General features: G+C 39.0%; 1 protein-coding gene and 1 pseudogene across 15 annotated transcripts in view; one reads left to right on the top strand and one right to left on the bottom strand.

Moving 5' to 3' along the window:
• Positions 1–19,517, top strand: part of CEP112 (centrosomal protein 112) — a 413,866-nt gene that overhangs the window by 140,619 nt on the left and 253,730 nt on the right. The gene's annotated exons all lie outside the window — the stretch shown is intronic.
• Positions 11,531–11,631, bottom strand: LOC131498608 (U6 spliceosomal RNA; annotated as a pseudogene).

The raw sequence follows: 19,517 nt of genomic DNA, 5'->3' as shown, positions 1-19,517 counted from the left end.
CTGGTGTGAACATATATTTATAATATATTTAAGAAGTTTCATTTTAGTAATTTTCTAAGTACTTACTGGGAATATAGTAGTTTGTCTTCTTGCAACTGGTACCATTACATTTGAATTTGGAAATTATGGATAAATTACTAGAAGGCTCCATCAAAAATTTATATTCGTTTTTGGGGCGCCTGGGTGGCTCAGTCGGTTAAGCGTCTGACTTCAGCTCAGGTCACGATCTCGCGGTCCGTGAGTTCGAGCCCCGCGTCGGGCTCTGGGCTGATGGCTCAGAGCCTGGAGCCTGCTTTAGATTCTGTGTTTCCCTCTCTCTCTGCCTCTCCTCTGCTTGCTCTCTCTCTCTCTCTCTCTCTCTCAAATAATAAACATTAAAAAAATTTATATTCGTTTTGTTAGGTGATTTAAAAAGTATTTAGTTTGGCATTGATGCAAACCTTTGTGTCATCTTGAGAAAAGTTATCCCTACACTTTGGAAAGTGCCTGCAAACTCTGAATATAATTTCTTTTTTTTTTTTTCCCCCCCTTAAAAATAGCACTCTTAAGTATCAGTGGTGGTGCTGGTGGGGACCCATCTTTTCTCTTTTCTGCATTCTGCTCGAGCATCTGAAACCATTTTAGGTGGAGAGCAGTCAAAGCTTCCCGTTTACTATAGGCATTCCTTAGCCCCAGTGAGCATGCTGACATAACCTTCCCTCTAAGAAGCACGATGGAAGGTTCAAGGGAGGACAGAAATCTGTGGTGACCTTGTTTCCAATTGAAAAGGAAGTTTCTATTCTATTAAGTACTTCTTTGCAGGTATGTCTTTACAGAGCTCTGTATTTCTTCTCATGGGAACACACTGCTTTAAATCAGCGTCAGTATAATATGACGGTCAAGAGGCCTCTTACTGACCGAGACATCCGGGACGCTATTTCACACGACAGGTTTCGTTTGTAACGTGAGACTCTTAGGTTTATTAGATTTCTTTCTTCAGGAGTTAAGTTTGCAAAATTCATTTTTTTAGCAGTGTGTGTATATAGCCTCCTGAGTTTTATTACAATCAAAAGTCACTTTAGTAATGAAATGTGGTACAATGAATTTGAGCCTGGTGGGAAGTTGATAAACTAATAAAATATAGGAATACTTTAATGTTTTATAGTTAACAAAATGTATATGTTCCCTTAGTTCATCCTTCAAAGAATCTTATGTGGTTGTTTGTTATTGTTTTCAATGTAAAAGGAGAAACTGAGGTTCAAAGAGATTAAGCAGTTTAACCAGTTTGGCACGGTTAATATGTGGCTGGGCTAGGATTTAATCCTAGGCCTTCCAGTTTCTGATTCAGTGCTCTTTTCCTGGTAGAATGCTGACTTTTAGCTTTTGTGTCGCTCAGTAGGTCTCCTTTTGTGCTTTTAAAGTGACTTGATCCAAATGATTCAGAGATGGCAACATTTACTAGATATATGTCATTGCTAATTCTTGCCTGAAGACCCAAATGGGAGAATATGCCCTGCCCACAGCTTCTGATAGCTGCCCACCATGGGACCGCTTCCCCTTCTCTGCCATGTGCAACGGGTCTAGAGTGGGACACCCGATCCAAAGGCAGCACATTCATTTTACTCTAAGATACAAAGAGCTTAAGGTCACACAGCTCGTAAGTAGAGGTGCGAGGGCTTGAAATTGTATGTGTTTGACTCTGAAGCCCCTGTTCTTAGCCATTATAGGGCACTGCCCCTCCTTCCTGATCTTGAGAATTTGGAACTGGGAAACCTAGAGACTAAATCAGTGCAGAAGCTGGAAACACGGAAAGTTACCGGGATGAAGATTGGCTAGGCAGCCGCTATGGGCCGTATGCAGGCTAAAGTTCCGAGTAGTTATGCTGAGGCCAAGAAGAAAACGCAGCCCATGTGAACAAAAGCTTTGTCTATTCCAGCTCCGTCTCAGGAGAGACACTTCCAGGGCGCCTGGGTGGCTCAGATGTTAAGTGTCCCAGTCTTGAGTTTGGCTCAAGTCATGATCTCATGGTCGTGGAATTGAGCCCCAAGTGGGGCTCCATGCTGAGTGTGGATCCTGCCTAGGGCTTTCTCTCTCTCTCTCTCTCTCTCTCTCTCTCTCTCTCTGCCCCTCCCCACCTCGTGCTGACTCTCTCTCTAAAAAATAAAAAAGAGACACTTCACCAAGATCTCCCATCTTTACAGTATATAGCCATTTTATTTTGGTAGTGTGAGTTGGAAGGTATATTAACAATTTATTTAAATAGGTATTTTTTTTAAAAAATAGATTCAGTGTGGTCTGTATAACGTTATTCCAAATTATTTATTTTGAAAAGACATTTATTCAATTAACTGGTTAAGAACATTTTCTTTTTCAATAAAGTTTAATTGAGATTGTTCTGAATTTGACACTTTATTCTGTAGAAGTCTCACAGAGATTTGAGGGTTTTTTTTCAGGCTTTATTTCTGTTTTTTTTTCCCGCATATAAATATGGTTTTCTTTGCTACATTAAAAGCTTCAATTCTGGAATAACAAAAGATAAAAAAGATATTTAGAACAAATAAAACTGAACTTCAATGTCTCCTCTGTCAAAATTATCACAAATATTTACTAACAAAGCCTGAATTAATATGGAAATGGCATGCTTCTATAGATTCCTTAGGAATTTTAAGAAAGACTATTATGAAAATAAAAATCATACTGCTTTACTAGGAACGTCTAGGATTTATTCCGTAGGGATGAATTCTTAATGTAAAGTTTTAAAAAAACCCAAAAATTTGTAACATTTTTTATTTGCGAGAGATTAGAAGCCAGTAAATAATACTTCTTTTCCCTCTCAAATTTAGAATTAATTTGAAAAAACAGAAGAATCAGGTAGCTGAAGTTGTGGTTTAGGTGTGTGGCCAACATTCGGCTTAGGAATCCTTCCTCCTAGAATGAATGCACTTGCCTGGTCATAGCCCAAGAGGCCAGTCAGAGTCTGTGCGCAGCAGAAGACAGTCCTGGAGAGAGAAAAGAGGGGCGGAACAGAGCATTCACAATTGTTTCTCCCAAAACACAGCACTGTTAGCAGGTGTGGGAGAGAACCGGACCCAAAGGGGCAGAAGTTCTCTTCTTGCTGACGGAGCCGAAGTCCTGTTAGATTTTTTTTCTTTAAAAAAAATAAAATTTTTTTAACATTTATTTATTTTTGAGAGACAGAGAGACAGAGCATGAGCAGGAGAGGGGCAGAGAGAGAAGGAGACACAGAATCCGAAGCAGGTTCCAGGCTCTGAGCTGTCAGCACAGAGCCCGACGCAGGGCTCGAACTCACGAACTGCGAGATCATGACCCAGGCCAAAGTCGGACGCTTAACTGACTGAGCTGCCCGGGCTCCTCTTTTCTTTCCTTTTTCTGCTGGCATTTCATTTTAGAAGCTCACCCTCCCCTCATTGATTTTATCCTTTATTTTTTGAGTAAATGGAGCATTAACATGGTTTTAAAAATCAGACCTCCACTAAAAGGTGTATTCAGACAAGTGACGCCCCACCCCCACTCCTTTTGTCCTTTCTTCTCAGACCCCAGCTCCCATAGGTGGGTGATCTCATTCATTAGTCTCTGACAGATCCCTTCTATATTTGCTTTTGCACAGATGAGCAGATACGATACGTGCACATCTCAGTGGATTTTTCTTGTGCTTTGTTTTTTCATTTGTTGTAAACTGAAGGTCATTCGTTCTTTGTACATCGGTGTCGTATGCTAATGTGTGGATGAATCAGTTTATGCAACAGCTCTCCTACCTATGGGCATACAGGTTGTTCCCAGTATTTGCAATTACAGGGGATACTGTAATGAATAACCTAGTAGACGTGTATTTTTGTATTGTTTGAAATATATATTCGCCGTAACTTTTTAGGCGGGGGGAATGCTGGGTCAAAAGATAAACATATATGTAGTTTTGTTCTCTATTGCCAAATGCTCCTGCCTGAAGTTGGTACTGATTGAATTTCCACTGGATACATATTAGAATGACTTTTGACCCACAGCCTCCCAAATAGAATGTGTTGTTATATTTTTAAAATATTTGCCTGGTAAGGTGATAGGCGTGATACGCTGTATCCCAATATAGTTGAAACTTGTAGTTCTCTTATAATAAGTGGGAGCAAACATATTGTAATATATTTAAGGGCCACTTCAGCAGCTTTATTGAGTTGTAGTTGAAATTCAACACATCTCACATATTTAAAGTATACAGTTTCACATTCTGACATATGTTTACAGCTGTGAAAGGAAAGTACCAACTTAAAAAATATGTCTCTGTCAGCATATAATTATTCCCAAAAGTTTTGTCATGCCCCTATGAAATCTCTCCTATCTACCTTTCTCTGACTTCTCCTTATGGAGGCAGGCACTAATCTCCTCTCTCTCTCTCTCTCTCTCTCTTTAAGTTTATTTATTTTGAGAGAGACAGAGAGAGTGTGAGAAGGGGAGGGGCAGAGAAAGAGGGAAAATTTCAAGCAGGCTTCGCGCTGTCAGCACTGAGTCTGACATGGGGCTCAAACTCACGAACGGTGAGATCATGACCGGATTCGGAATCAAGAGTAGGACGCTTAACCAGCTGAGCCACCCAGATGCCCCAAGCACAAATCTCCTTTCTGTCACTATACTTTAATTACTAGAATTTTAAATAAATGGAATTGTACTGTTTTACATTCCCCCCCTGTAGCGTTTGGAGTTCTGTTTCCTTCACATCCTTATCAATACTTGATATGGTCAGTGTTGTTATTTTCACAATTCCAACAGGCTTGTCTAAGTATTTCACTGTAGTTTTATTTATTATTTTCTTTTATTTTTCATTGTGGTTGTAATTTGCATTTCCCTAGTGACTAATGTTGAAAAACTTTTCATGTACTTTTTTTTTTTTTTTTTTTTTTGCTATAAATATATCTCCTTTGGTGACTGTTCAAAATTTTAGCCTCCTTTTTTTTCTTTTTTAAACTGGGTTGGTTGTTTTCTTATTATTGAGTCTTGAAAATTCTTTGTATATATTGGATACAAGTCTTTTAACAGACGATTTGCAAATGCTTTCTCCCAGTATGTGGCTTTCCTTTTTATTCTTTTCATGGTTTCTTTAAAAGAACTGGTGTTTTAAACTTTGATGAAGTCCATTGCATTTATTTGTTCTTTTATGGATTGTGCTTTTGAGGTCACATCTAAGAAATCTTTTCCTGGTGTCTGATCACAGTTCCAGGTTTTACATTTGGGATTTTGATCCATTTTTTAAGTTAATTTTGTATGTGCTGGGAAGTATGGATTAAAATTCTTGTTTCTCTTTCTTTCATAATACTGCGTCATTGTCCTTCTAATATGTGTAGAATCTGTAATGATGAAACCTCTCTCATTTGTAATGTTAACTTGTATTGTCTCTTTTTCCCTGTCAGTCTGGCCAGAGGTTTATTAATTTTATTGATCATCTTGGACTTAGGTAATGTAGTCATTACTAAATGTGGTATTAGGTTATCCAATAATGAGCTATTCTTGCCTTCATGGCATAGATCCAGCTTAATTGTCGGTGATTTAAAGATGTCACTGACTTGTCTTCTCACCTGTGCTGCTTCTAGCATGAATATGCTGCTCTCCTTATTTTTGTTTCTCTGGAACATTCTTTTTTCTGGCTGTTTTCAAGATTCTTTTTTTTTTTTCTTTGTCACTGATTTTGGGAGAAATCGATTATGATGTGCCTTCATGTAGTTTTCTTTATCTCATGTTTGGAGTTCTTTGAGTTCTTGGATGTGTAGATTTATAATTTTAATTAAATTTGGAAAGCTTTTGGCCATGATTTCTTCAAATATTTTTCTGTCCCTACCCCTCTCTTCCTTTAAAAACTCCAAACACACACGCGTTAGGTTGCTGATAGTTGTCACTGATGCTTTGCTTCTTTTTTATTACTCCGTTTTTCTTCTTGTGCTTTGGTTTGCTTGGTTTCCGTTGCTCAGTCTTCAAGTTCACGGACCTTTTCTTTAGCAATGCCTGTAAATCCCATCTGTTTTATTCTTCATCTCACACACTGTAGTTTTTCTACAAAACTCCCAAAATTCTGTCTCTAGTATTTTCAGTATGACAACATAATTCTCAGCCTCATCCCAGGCCCCTTTCTCTCCGTTGTTTGTATTGGTATCTTGACCCCTGTTCTCTTCCATGATTTAACCACAGTCATTGCCTTTCACACCTTCTCGCTTTGTTACCCTTTATGCTGGGAGTGCCCTTTCCTGCATTTTCTTCTATCTAGTCCTCCACATCCTTCAGTCAGCTTCTTCTTTTTGATAGGAAAAAAAAAAAGATGTATGTACATTTGATGTGTACATTGAAGTGTAATTGACATACAGTTCAGTTAACTTTGACATCACTTTCTTTCATCCTAATTCCTAGGTAAGGTTTTTCACCCATTATATATAAACCCTTAGTACTCTACATTTCTGTTTTGGTCATTGAATTGAATCCTCATTGTTCTTATTTGTATTAATTCGATGTCTTTTTTTCTTTGCTCTACTTGAAGCTCCCTTAGCACAGAAGCTGAGGTGGTTAATTCAGTGATGTCTGCTCAACATCTAGCAAGGTGTCTTGCAAATAATGGGTACTTAACATATTAACAATAAATGAATTAATGAATACCACATGGTAGCAGATTAACAGTGACTGAACTTCTTATTAAGCACATTTAAGAATATCACTGGCGCCTTTGGAAAAATTTAGTATGAGGCAGGAGGGAATGGTCAGTGGAACATGGATGATATATGTTTATAAATAAAGACATATCTGAAAACTAACATAAATCCAGCTTATGTACTTTCCTGGACTTATCAATAGCCTTTTATAATCAGTAAAAATGGTTGCATACTTTATTATAGCTGAAACAAAACTTTATCTTTAGAAATCTCTTACCAGATTCATCTTCCCCTTGAAATAAATAAGAATCTTCTGATGGAGATTTTCTCTTTTCAGGGAAAGTATGATGGTAAGGAGGAAAATAAAAGATATTTTATAAATATCAAATACAATATGTCTTTTACAGATACATCCACATTTTAATACATATAGTTAACAAAATATATATGTTACTCCTCTTTTTTTTTTTTTTTAATTTTTTTTAACGTTTATTTTTGAGACAGAGAGAGACACAGCATGAACGGGGGAGGGGCAGAGAGAGAGGGAGACAAAGAATCGGAAACAGGCTCCAGGCTCTGAGCCGTCAGCCCAGAGCCTGACGCGGGGCTCGAACTCACAGACCGCGAGATCGTGACCTGAGCCGAAGTCGGACGCTTAACCGACTGCGCCACCCAGGCGCCCCTATATGTTACTCCTCTTAAACATTCTGAGCGATGGGGGCACCTGGGTGGCTCAGTCGGTTAAGCATCCAAATTTGGCTCAGGTCATGATCTTGTGGTTCATGACTTCGAGCCCTGCATCGGGTTGTGTGCTAACAGCTCAGAGCCTGGAGCCTGCTTCAGATTCTGTGTCTCCCTCTCTCTCCACCTCTCCCCTGCTCACACACTCTCTCTCTCTCTCAAAAATAAAAATTAAAAAAAAAAAAAACCATTAAAAAAAACATTGAGTGATGATCTTACCAAATGATGTGCCTTTTATGAAGCTTTTCTATTTTACCCTAGGCACAGATAATTATTCCTCTGGTCCTTGTTTGCTCAGAGTATTATGTTCATATTATTGTGTAGCTTTTGTGGCACTGGAAATAGTGTCGAGTTTGTCTTCTTTCCTATATTGCCTGCAGGGACAATGTGTTGGTTATTTTTGTATTTCTAGCACCAAGCATAGATCCTGGCATAAAATAGGAGTTAAGTAAATGCTTGATAAATATTTTAACTTTCAAATGTTCTAAAAGTGATTTGGCATGAAAATATTAATGTTATGTGGGGGTAAATTATAGTGAAGACCTACTTGTCCTCAGGCTTAAAGAAATAGCATGATGTCGTAAAACGACTTTGGACCTTGAAGTCAGGTGGGCTGGTTTAATTTCTCCTTCTGCCATTGACTATGTAAACTTGGACAAATCACTTAACTCTTCTAAACCTCCTTGTTTTCATTTGTGAAAAAAACTAAATGAGAACTTTCTCATCATTATAAAAATGGAATGAAATAATACATGAACTGCTCTAAACTAACGAGCATAATAGACAGTAAATTTTCACTCTTTTTCATCCTTTGTGAAGACATTAAAAATTAGGTTGCACTATAAATGCTATGGCTTGTAGCAGGCTTCATCCACCAGAAGTACTGAGCAGTGGCTATCGTGATTTTAAAATTATTTCATATAATTTAGAAATCATTTCTGATAAGCAGAAAACCTTCTCTCAGTGATAAATATGATATTTATGTTTGGTAAATAACGAGAAAATTTGCCTACTTAAAATTTGATCTACTTGTGCATAGTGATGAATGTAAGTGAGAATATTTTCTTGCTACTTTGAAATATTGAACTGCCCAGGGACAAGGCATGGATGATGTTTTGAAGGAAATAAATATTTCAGCTTCACGTTTCAGCCTTTCTTCTGTATTCCTTTGATCTGGCTTTGGTTTACTTATTATTCTGCCTGAATGACTTCACATTGCCTTCTTCCTCTCCCTAGTAACAAGAAGTGGTCCTGTACTTATTTCAATATATTTAGGCTTTGTCATTTTATAGGATGAACGTGCCTTTCCTTATTATTTACTGATATACTCCTGCCTGTAAAGTAAGCTGGGTTGGTGTGTGTGTGTGTGTGTGTGTGTGTGTGTGTGTAACTTTGCATGTATGATGTATAATTTATATATGGAACTTTTAATCAGTACTTTCTTAAATATAAGAAACATAAAAACAAACATTAGATTTGAGATTTTTTGAAGCTTAAAAGAGTTTAAAGATTTTAAAGGAATTTTTCTTCATTATACACTGTAGCTGTTTTATCTTTAAGGATAACTTTCTCAGAGTTTTCTGTATTTTACCATAAATATTCCAGTTGCTTTTCTATTAGCAACTGGAGTTGCTGCAGTAGAGTTCTTTTAATTTATTTATAGGCCTATATTATAGGAAGAAGTTAGTTTAGCACATAATTATTATATAAAACTTTAAACTGCTTAAACATTTCATTACATTTACCTATATTGCTTAATTTTATACTTTACAGACGAATCTTCTGATCTCCTGAGATTTTTTTTTTTTTTTTTTAGTGTTTATTTTTGAGAGGGAGAGAGAGAGAGAGACAGCATAAGTGAGGGAGGGGCAGAGACAGAAGGAGACCGAGATTCCGAAGCAGGGTCCAGGCTCTGAGCTGTCAGCACAGAGCCTGATGGGGGGCTTGAACCCATGAGCAGCGAGATCATGACCTGAACCAAAGTTGGACGCTTAGCTGACTGAGCCACCAGGCACCCCTCTTTTTTTTTTTTAAAGTTTATTTATTTATTTTGAGAGAGAGAGAGCGAGCGCGCAAATAGGGGAGGGACAGAGAAAGGGAGAGAGTGAGCATCCAAGAGAGCTGACTGAGCCACCCAGGTGCCCCGAGATTGGTTTTCTTATAGACTCTCTCTGACTCTTTCCATTTGTCATACTCCTATAGACTTAGAATTTGTCACACAATATATATAATATTACAGTACTATGTGATTCTTTTTCTTGCATTTTTCCCCCTTAATCAGATTGTGGTTTCTCCAAGAGAGGATCCATTTAAAAAAAAATTTTTTTTTAACCTTTATTTATTTTTGAGACAGAGAGAGAGCATGAACGTGGGAGGGTCAGAGAGGGGAGGCACAGAATCTGAAACAGGCTCCAGGCTCTGAGCCGTCAGCACAGAGCCCGATGCGGGGCTCGAACTCACGGCTGAAGTCGGCCGCTTAACCGACTGAGCCACCCAGGTGCCCTGAGAGAGGATCCATTTTTATACTTCTAGGTCTTTTGCAGTATGTGACCTAGTAGATCTCAGAATTTGCTGCCAGGACTCTTGCCTCAGTTCTTAGAACATGACTAAGTTACTGAAAAAAAAATACAGGCTAGGAGCTTGATGCCAGGATCAATTCTTTAGAATCATGACTCACGTCCTGTTGATGTCAAGGAATTTGTAGATCTCATAGCCGAAATGCATGTTTTTAAGAGATTTTTGGATAGTTGAAGAGATTCCTCATTCTTATTCGTAACATGCTTCAAAACCAATCATGGTTCTTCAGGACTGGAGCCTGGCCCTGGGGTCTCAGACTTCTGGGGAAGCCTTGACCGTAAAAGAGTCTTGTTAGAAGAGTCTCATAGCACTTCTTTATACTGTTACCAGACCCCTTTGGAGCATTTCTACTTGTACCAAGAGAAGCATCCCTAGCTGGTTTAGCACTGGAGTGTCCTGGTCGCACGGAGCCTCGTTGTGTGTTTGCCTGTGGTCATCTCAATGCCATCCTATTTGAGGCAGGATTGTGCTGAGAACTGCTGACTTTCTTCGTTCTACCTTCACCGTTGCTGCACATAAGCCCACTTACCCCCAAGGGGCTTCTAAGAAGGTTGTTCTGATTCACCAGAGTAGGATGGAGATTCCGGCAGTAGGGATCGGTCTTACACTCCCATCTCTTCCATCAACTGGCGTGGAACGAAATCTCCCTGAAACCTCTCCTTCTGTTTCTCAAGACCCTATGTTCAAATATCTGTTATAATATTTAGTATTTATCTTTATTTTTTCCCTTTACTTACTGGAGTCTTCTTAAAATGACAGGGTTCGTGGGGCGCCTGGGTGGCTCAGTCGGTTAAGTGTCCGACTTCGGCTCAGGTCACGATCTCACAGTTTGTGGTTCGAGCCCCGCATTGGGCTCTGTGCTGACAGCTCAGCCTGGAGCCTGCTGCGGATTCTGTGTCTCCCTCTCTCTCTGCCTGTCCCCCGCTCACGCTCTGTCTCGCACTCTCTCTCTCTCAAAAATAAACATTAAAAAAAATTTTTTTTAAAAGACAGGCTTCTTATGTAGCTTTGTTCCTTAGTATAAGTTAATGGTAAACACGTAGGTCTTAGGCAATTTTTGAAGAATGAGTTAAGAAAAGTTTGGATGAACTTGTTGTAAACTCAAAATATGATGTTCTTTTAGGAGGAAAAAGAATGGAAAAAATCTTCTCAGGTTTGCTATGGCCATTTTAGACATAATTTTGTTTTCCTTGGAAATACTCTTTGTAGGGGCACATGGGTGGCTCAGTTGGTTAAGCCTCCAACTGTTGATTTCAGCTCAGGTCATGATCTCATGGTTGTGAGATCGAGCCCGTGTTGGGTTCCACGTTGGGTGTGGAGCCTGCTTGCGATTCTCTCTCTCTCTCTCTCTCTCTCTCTCTCTCTCTCTCTGTCTCTCTCTCTGTCTCTCTCTTTGTCTCTCTCTTTCTGTGCCCCTCCCCTGCTCACACATACATGCACACGCTTTCTCTCTGTCCCTCTCAAAATAAATAAATAAACTCAAAAAATATTGTTTTTATCTTCCACTATATTATGAAAGATGTATTTATGTTTGTTTTTCAGGCTTCAGTGGTTATATGATTATCTTCTGCATGGTCTACTCTGTGACTTGGGAAAGCACTTTGTGTATTTTATGTGTCATCCTTGTGCTGGGGCCACGCTAACCTTCTCTGTATCGTTCCCACTTCGGTATACGTGTTGCTGAAGCGAGCGCTGTCCCTGTGTAGTTGAATTGGATTCGCACCACGCACACCCACACTGTGTTTCAAACCCGTGATGTATGTCTTTGCTGTGAGCAGTGCGGAAGTGCTTGGCAGCGACATTTCCTTATGGGGCCTTAAAACTTTTCCATAAGAAGTCACCTTAGCTGTGAATTGGCATTCTCCTTCAGTATTTCAAAATCGCTAGGGTGCCCTGGGGTTTTCCACAGCCGCTCATTCCTCATTAGCCATCACATGCTCCTTTTCTTTGCCTGTTTGTGGTCTTATGAACTTGCCTTCAAGAAACTAACACTTTCTTTGGTCACTTCTTTCTTTGCAAGTCTTAGCAGTCATTTGTTGAGCTCCAGAAATTTTAATTCAGAACCGTGCTGATTCTTTGCACTTGACCGCACTCAGAATTTGCATATTTGGGGGGATGCATCTTGGTGAAGGAGAATATCTGGAACTAATTGAATAGTCTTTGGGCAGTTTTACCCTGGGTCCTATCTCATCTAGATTTGCCACTATTAGGTGTAAATATGCCCTTTGGGAAGAAATAATTTGGCTTTTTTTGGTGATTTTTAATTTTTTTATTATTTTCTTTAATGTTTAATTTTGAGAGAGAGAGCGAGCATGAGCGAGGGAGGGGTAGAGAGAGAGGGAGACACAGAATCTGAAGCAGGCTCCAGGCTGTCAGCACAAAGCCCAATGCGGGGCTCAAACTCATGAACCATGAGATCATGACCTGAGCCCAAGTTGGACACTTAACTGACTGAGCCACCCGGGCATCCCTTTTGATCATTTTTTAAACCTGGTGACATTACCTAGAAGGAGTCAAGTAAGAACAAAAATGAAAACTTTAAATGCTTAAAGACTGAAACAAAATTTAGCCTATGGATTTTTTCTTTGCCTGATTTAACTTTTAAAATTTGTTGTATTCCCAACTTATTTGTTTACCCATATAGCATTAAGGCAATTATAAGTATTACATATTAAGTTCCTCAGACAGCCCTTGATATGTTCTAAATTTTGAATATATACTAGTTTTGTTTGTTGTTATTGTTTTCTATCGCTGCTATACCACAAACATGGCGTCTTAAAACAATTCAAATTTATTATTTTATGGTTTGGGAGATCGGAAGTCCAAAAGGAGACTTAGGGCCTAAGATCCAGGTGTCATCAGGTCTGGTTTTGCAGGGACGTTTCAGGGAAGACTCTGTTCTTGGTTTTTCTATCTTCTGGAGGCTGTCTTCATTCTTTGGTTTGTGACCCTGAGTCATATTGTCTTTTCTCCATTGCTTCCTCTCTCATATTGTCTTGTTTGTCCTTTGACCTTCTTGCTTCCCTCTTACAAAGACCTCGTGATTACATTTGAGGCCTAACTAGGTAATCTGGGATGATCGCCCCATCTCAGATATTTAACTTAGTCACATCTCAAAGTCTCTTTTGCTATATAAGGTAGCATATCTATGGTTCCAGGGATTAAAATATGAATATCTTTGAGGAACCATTATTCAGCCTACCACCTCAGTACCGTTTCAGACTTAATCAGTTGATCTACTCTGTTGGATAGTAGAGTTGGTATCACTGATAGGAGAAATGACTTTCAACTCCCTCTAAAAACATATCCCCCGTAATTTTCCATCCATACCTCATAGAGCTAATTGATGAAAGGTAGGAACAAGGAGTCTAATTTTCCCAGCCATCATAAGATGTGGATGCATCATAGTCAAAGCATAATGGTGTGATGTTACCTCTTAAATGGGCTCATTTATTGAGATATAAATAAATCACCAGCTTTATTGAGATATAATTGACATATAATATGGTGAAGCTGATAAGGTGTACAACGTAATGATTCGTTATATGTATTTACTGCAATCCAATTCCATTAGAAACCTATATCTAGTTGGGAAGATATGTGCCCAAACTCTTAAACTGCAAGGAGCTATTAATATAAGCATATCACCACCATCATCATCATCATCATCGTCATCAATTTAGGGTTATCTGGGTCTTCTCTCTCCAGGTCAAAAACACCTATAAGACACACACTGTAAGAACAAGCAAATTCCTGGTGGTGGAGTCATTATAGTCATTTATAAGCAATGCATGGCATTGGATTCTCAAAGAAGTTGGATGGAAATTGCTTTTTCGGGTCATTCTCCGTTACCAATGACCAAAACCTTGTCTGAAAATCAGACACCCAGAAAGCAAAGGAAACCTAAGGCTTCTTTCACTCCATCAAATTTGATAAAGAACAGGTGGTTCTCAACCAGGCATGGTTTTGCCCCTCCAGGGCCTACCTGGCACGTCTGTAGACATTTTTGGGTCGTCAGAATTGGGGGGCGGGGGACATTGTCACTGGGACCCAGTGAGTAGAGGCCAGGGATGCTGCTCAATGTATCCCAAGGCATAGGACAGGTCCTTACAACAAAGAATTATCTGACCACGTGTGTCAGTAGTGCTGAGGTTGAGGAATTCTTTATGTTCCATGGTTTGCTCTGGTTCTATCTAGATGATATAATGTAGGCTTATGAAACAAATATTGAATTATTCTATGCATATGGCATGCTCAAGGTATCTAACATAAATATGAAGAAGACAGCTGTGTCCCCACATCGTCCATTCCCCGAGCCTCAGTGAGATTTCATTATCCTAGAAAAGACAAATTGTATAAATTAACAACTGTAATAGTGTATATAAAATGCTACAGTGGCAGTATGTAAAAAGTGCTGACAAGGACAAAAGAAATAGCAATTCTGTCCAAAAACTTGGCATTTGAACCCCTACGGAATAAGTGGTAACCTACCAGTCAAAACAACAAGGAAAGGAGGTTCCACTTTATATTATGGCAAGTAAGCTCCTATCAGACCAATTCTCCCACAAATATAAGCTGTGAACAAAGTATAAAATACAACTACCGGGTGGCCTTGGAGAACAGATCAATATGAAGAGGTAGTAGAAAGGAGGACATACTTGGAAGAAAGAAAGGGAATTTCACATCTTTATAGCATTCGTTTTCCCACATTTGGTGCCACGTGGGACGGCTAGAATTTGGGTCGATAACTGTGGTCTTTAAAAGAAATTTTTTTTAAACGTTTATTCATTTTTTGATAGAGAGGGACAGAGCACGAGCGAGGGAGGGGCAGAGAGAGAGGGAGACCCAGAATCCAAAGCAGGCTCCAGGCTCTGAGCTGTTGGCACAGAGCCCGACACGGGGCTCGAACCCACGGACTGTGAGATCATGACCTGAGCCGAAGTAGGATGCCCAACTGACTGAGCCACCCAGGCGCCCCAATAACTGTGGTCTTAGTGCTTAGAGAACCAGGTGAAAGATCAGGGCAGCCAGTGACAAACTCAGATGGAGGCACACCCAGGAGATAAAGTGAGCGAGCAGGGAAGGGCCCCAAATTCTTTGTGTGATCTCGGTCCACCCATATTTCTGGCTGATCTCTGAAACATGCATGGTTGGAGAAGATTCTAAACAGCTTAGGTAAAACTGAAAGAGCCGAACTTTTATATATGAACTTTTGTCTTCTGCAGAGGAGACAGAATTTATAGTTTGTATCCAACCAAGTGAACTGCCTGCTAAAAACTGGCAATTAAAATCAACCATTAATACCATTCAGAGGAAAGTAGCAGAATCCACACTCTCTACAGTGTCTCATTCGTAAAGACACAAGCCCAAAATACTCGACGTCTGAAGAAACAGGTAACATGACCTGTTTATTCTCAAGAGAAAATGATCAGTGGAGACGACCTCAGGATGAATTAGACGCCCGGGTTATCAGATAAAAAATTTAAAGTAGCTATTATAGTTGTGCTCAGGGCAATAAGAAAAATTGGTAGCAATGAGTGAGAAAGTAGGAAATCTCGGGAGTGAAAAACAGTGAAAAATACAACATTTGAAATTTAAAATGTGGGCTGAATATAACAACAGAATGGAGAACAAGAAGATTCGGTGAATGTGCAAATTAATAGAAATTAGCCAATCTGCGGCCAGAGAGAAAAACATACCCCCCCCCCCCAAAAAAAAAAAAATGAGCTGCAGGGACTTGGAAGACAACGACAATGTATGAAGTATATTTGAGTCACAAAAGTGGAGGGAAGAGCGCAAAGAGGCAAAAATGTTTTAATACGTAATAGCCAAAATTTTCCAGGTTCATGAAAGACATAATTATATTGATTCAAGAAGCTACACAAAGGCCACGCAGGGTAAATGCAAAACAGAACAAAACAAAAGCACCAATACTTGCTACAATCTGTCTTGTGATTTATAGCCAAACTAGACGTCGTGTAAAGGTATCTCATTGTGATTTTGAAGTGCATTTTTTGGATGACCGATTCTAGTGAGTGTTGTTTCATGTGCTTATGGCCAATTGTACATCCTCTTTGGAGAAACATCTATTCCGATTCATTCCCTGTTTTTAGGTTCTTTGTTTTTTAATAAAAATATTTTCTAATAAAGAACCTAATGCTAAAGGTGCTTTATTTTTTAATGTTATTAAAAAGTGTGTTCTTTATTTTTTAATTATGGATCTGTAAGAGTTCTTTATGTATTCTTAATACAGGTCTCTTTTCAGATATATGATTTGCAAGTATTTTATCCTATTCTGTGGATTTTCCTTTCACGTCTGATGACATTCCTTGCAGCACAAGAGTTTTTTAAATTTGCTGAATCTGTTTATATTTTATTTTCTTGTTTATGCCTTTGGTTACTTCTAAGAAAGCTTTGCTTAGCTCAAAGTCACAGAAATTTACTCCTGTTTTCTTCTAAGACTTTCCTATTTTTTAGCTCTTGTATTGAGGTCTGTGGTTTATCTTGAGTTAATTTTTGTGTATTGTGTAAAGAAGGAATCTTAACTTTATTCTTTTGCAAATGAATATCCTGTTGTCCCAGTGTCATTTGTTGTAAAGACTGCCATTTCTCCAATGACTTGTCTTGGCACCCTTGCTGAAAGTCTACTGATCATCGATGTTAAGGGTTTATTTCTGGGATCTTAATCCTGTTCCATTGATTTATATGTGTATCCTTATGCCAGTAGCACACGATTTTGATTAACCCAGCTTGTAATAAGTTTTGTGAATTCTCCAGCGTTCTTCTTTTTCAAGATTGTTTTGCCTTCTGGGTACCTTGCATCCCATATGAATTTTAGGGTCCGCTTGTCAATTTCTGCCAGATGTCACCTGGGTTTTTTTTTTTTTTTTAATTTTTTTTTTTTCAACGTTTTTTATTTATTTTTGGGACAGAGAGAGACAGAGCATGAACGGGGGAGGGGCAGAGAGAGAGGGAGACACAGAATCGGAAACAGGCTCCAGGCTCCGAGCCGTCAGCCCAGAGCCTGACGCGGGGCTCGAACTCACGGACCGCGAGATCGTGACCTGGCTGAAGTCGGACGCTTAACCGACTGAGCCACCCAGGCGCCCCTCACCTGGGGTTTTGACAGGGATTGTGTTGCATCCGTAGATCAATGGAGGAGTCTTGTCATCTTTCCAATATGGAGAGAATACTAATTTCCATTTTACTGTACATTTCTTTCTGATTCTTGAAGTAACAAATGTGTAGATATTCACAGTATTTACCTTTTTTTTTTCTTTGTTTACAAGAATTTAGCAGAGGCCACTAGTCTTAGCAGCTGTGTGAAAAAGAGGCCAAAGAATTTCCTTCATTTATCATGCTTGGTGAAAGGTATTATTTTTAGTGCCTTTTAAGTCGGAGTTGTATCTTCGTGTCTTTGACTGACTCACTGTATTCCCTTTAAGCACCAATCAGCAGCCATGAACGTAGAGGCTATAGCTGCTTGAAAGTCTTGTTTTTCAGCCCAGCTGGAAAGGGAATGGAGACTCTTCTAGCTGTTTTTCAGACTTGTTTGAAGTTTTTTTTTTGTTTTGTTTTGTTTTTTTCTTGGAGTTTCCAGTGGAGATGCCACGCTGGCAGCAAATGAAGTATCCTGTAATGTGAAGCCTTATAAATATATGTTGGATCACTGCCATCATTATCAAAAGTGCTGGTGAAGAAATGTGCAAAGGGAAGATTTTCAAATTAAGGTTGGCCTGCACATATAAATGTTAGCTTGTAAAGCTCAAGAAATACCAAATTGTAGTCTATTAGTCTCCTACATTTTATTGCCTTTTTGGAATAATCATGTACTTCAGAACATCCTTTCATCTGAGCTGGCTTGTGGTTGTATAAGAATGCAGCTTCTTTTTTCTTCATGCTTTATATTCTCCGATGAGGAAAATTTACTGCATTTTATAAATAAATCAGAACTAAAAAGCAAATTTTTCTTCCCACCTTTTTATCTTCAAGGAGGCCCTGCTTTAAGGCATTTGAGTGATGCATTTATACTTGGCCCCACAACTAGTTGCACTGGAAAAAATAATCTTCAAAGTCATGTTTTTTTTTGTTTTTTTTTTTTTTTTTGCTTCTTACAGGACACAATTTGGAACCATTGGTAAAAGGGAAAACTGTTCTCAGTGAGGAGCAGACGTTTCTCTTTTTCAAATGTGGATCCTTCGTTAAAATGAATATCATCTCTTTACGTAAATCAAGACAGATATTTTATTTGTATTAAGAGAGAAGCTTCCTAGATATTAGTGGAGCTCAATGTATTTGTCGTGATTTACACTGAGTGAGGTCTTCTTTGATATTTAGCTTACTATTAACAGGTGTGGTAGGACCAGAAGCTAGATGGAAGATTTCTTCACCTCCCCATACCTGTTATTTAATATATGACAATGTTTTCTATTTGTAGATCAGGATAGAAATTATAAGGTAAGATGTGCCTTACTGCACAAGGCTTTATTCTGACAGTATTCAAATTTTTTTTAACATTTATTTTTATTTATTTGTTTATTTATTTATTTATTTATTTTTACATTTATTTATTTTTGAGAGACAGAGAGAGACAGCGTAAGCAGGGGAGGGGCAGAGAGAGAGAGAGGGAGACACAGAATCCGAAGCAGGCTCCAGGCTCTGAGCCGTCCGCACAGAGCCTGACGCGGGGTTTGAACTCACGAATCGTGAGATCATGACCTAGGCTGAAGTCGGAGGCTTAACCGACTCAGCCACCCAGGCGCCCCAACAGTATTTTAAATACGGTCTGTGATATATACCTGATTATAGGTAAAGTTTATGACTTTGATTTATGTGGCTGTAAGCTAGTTACAAAGTAAATGGCTAAACTTGGTAGGTAAGAATGAAATGATAGAGAAAATATTTGCCCTATTAAATTGAAAGTGTTTACATTAACTAAATGGCTCCTGTGGATATTTGGGCAAAAAGTGTAAAACAGCTGACTTTCAACATTCAGCCACTGGTCGTATGTTTTATAACAGGTGTTAGCAAAACTTTTCTTTTGGCTAAGTAATGGTACATAATTTTTAGATTATATGAGCAATGAATTTGTAAAGTTTTCAAATAGTGTCCAATGTACTTTCTTTCGTGTTTATGGAGCACGTGACTGACTGTTACGTGACCAAGCAAAGTGAACCTTTGAAAAATTGTAATCCTGATAGGAAGTAGCCTTTTCAAGTTCTTTTCGGAGGCTTAAAAACGAAAGAGTTTTTACAGGATACACTAATCACTGTGGTCCCTGGATAGTGCGGAAGTAGCTCTTGTGCCGTCTAACCCCAAACACCTACAAGGGGACAGTATTCATCGACCACGGTGGCCTTTGCCTCTGAGCCTGGTCTCAGAATCCTTTTAACAGAGCCTCCTAGGCAGCCCCCTTCAGTCATCTGGGTCTGTCGCACCAGAGAAAATGTCCACTGAACATCTGTGACAAAATGTTTATGGCAAATATCCATCGCATTTGCCAACCTAGGGCTAGGACATGGTACCCGATATACTTTGTATGACTTTGGGTTGTTCTCATATGTTGCGTTAGTGTTCAGA

The sequence above is a fragment of the Neofelis nebulosa genome, chromosome 16, assembly GCF_028018385.1.
Source record: "Neofelis nebulosa isolate mNeoNeb1 chromosome 16, mNeoNeb1.pri, whole genome shotgun sequence".
NCBI classification, from domain to species: Eukaryota; Metazoa; Chordata; class Mammalia; order Carnivora; family Felidae; genus Neofelis; species Neofelis nebulosa.
Note: the sequence above shows the minus strand (reverse complement) of the source record. Positions and strands in the feature narration are given on the sequence as shown.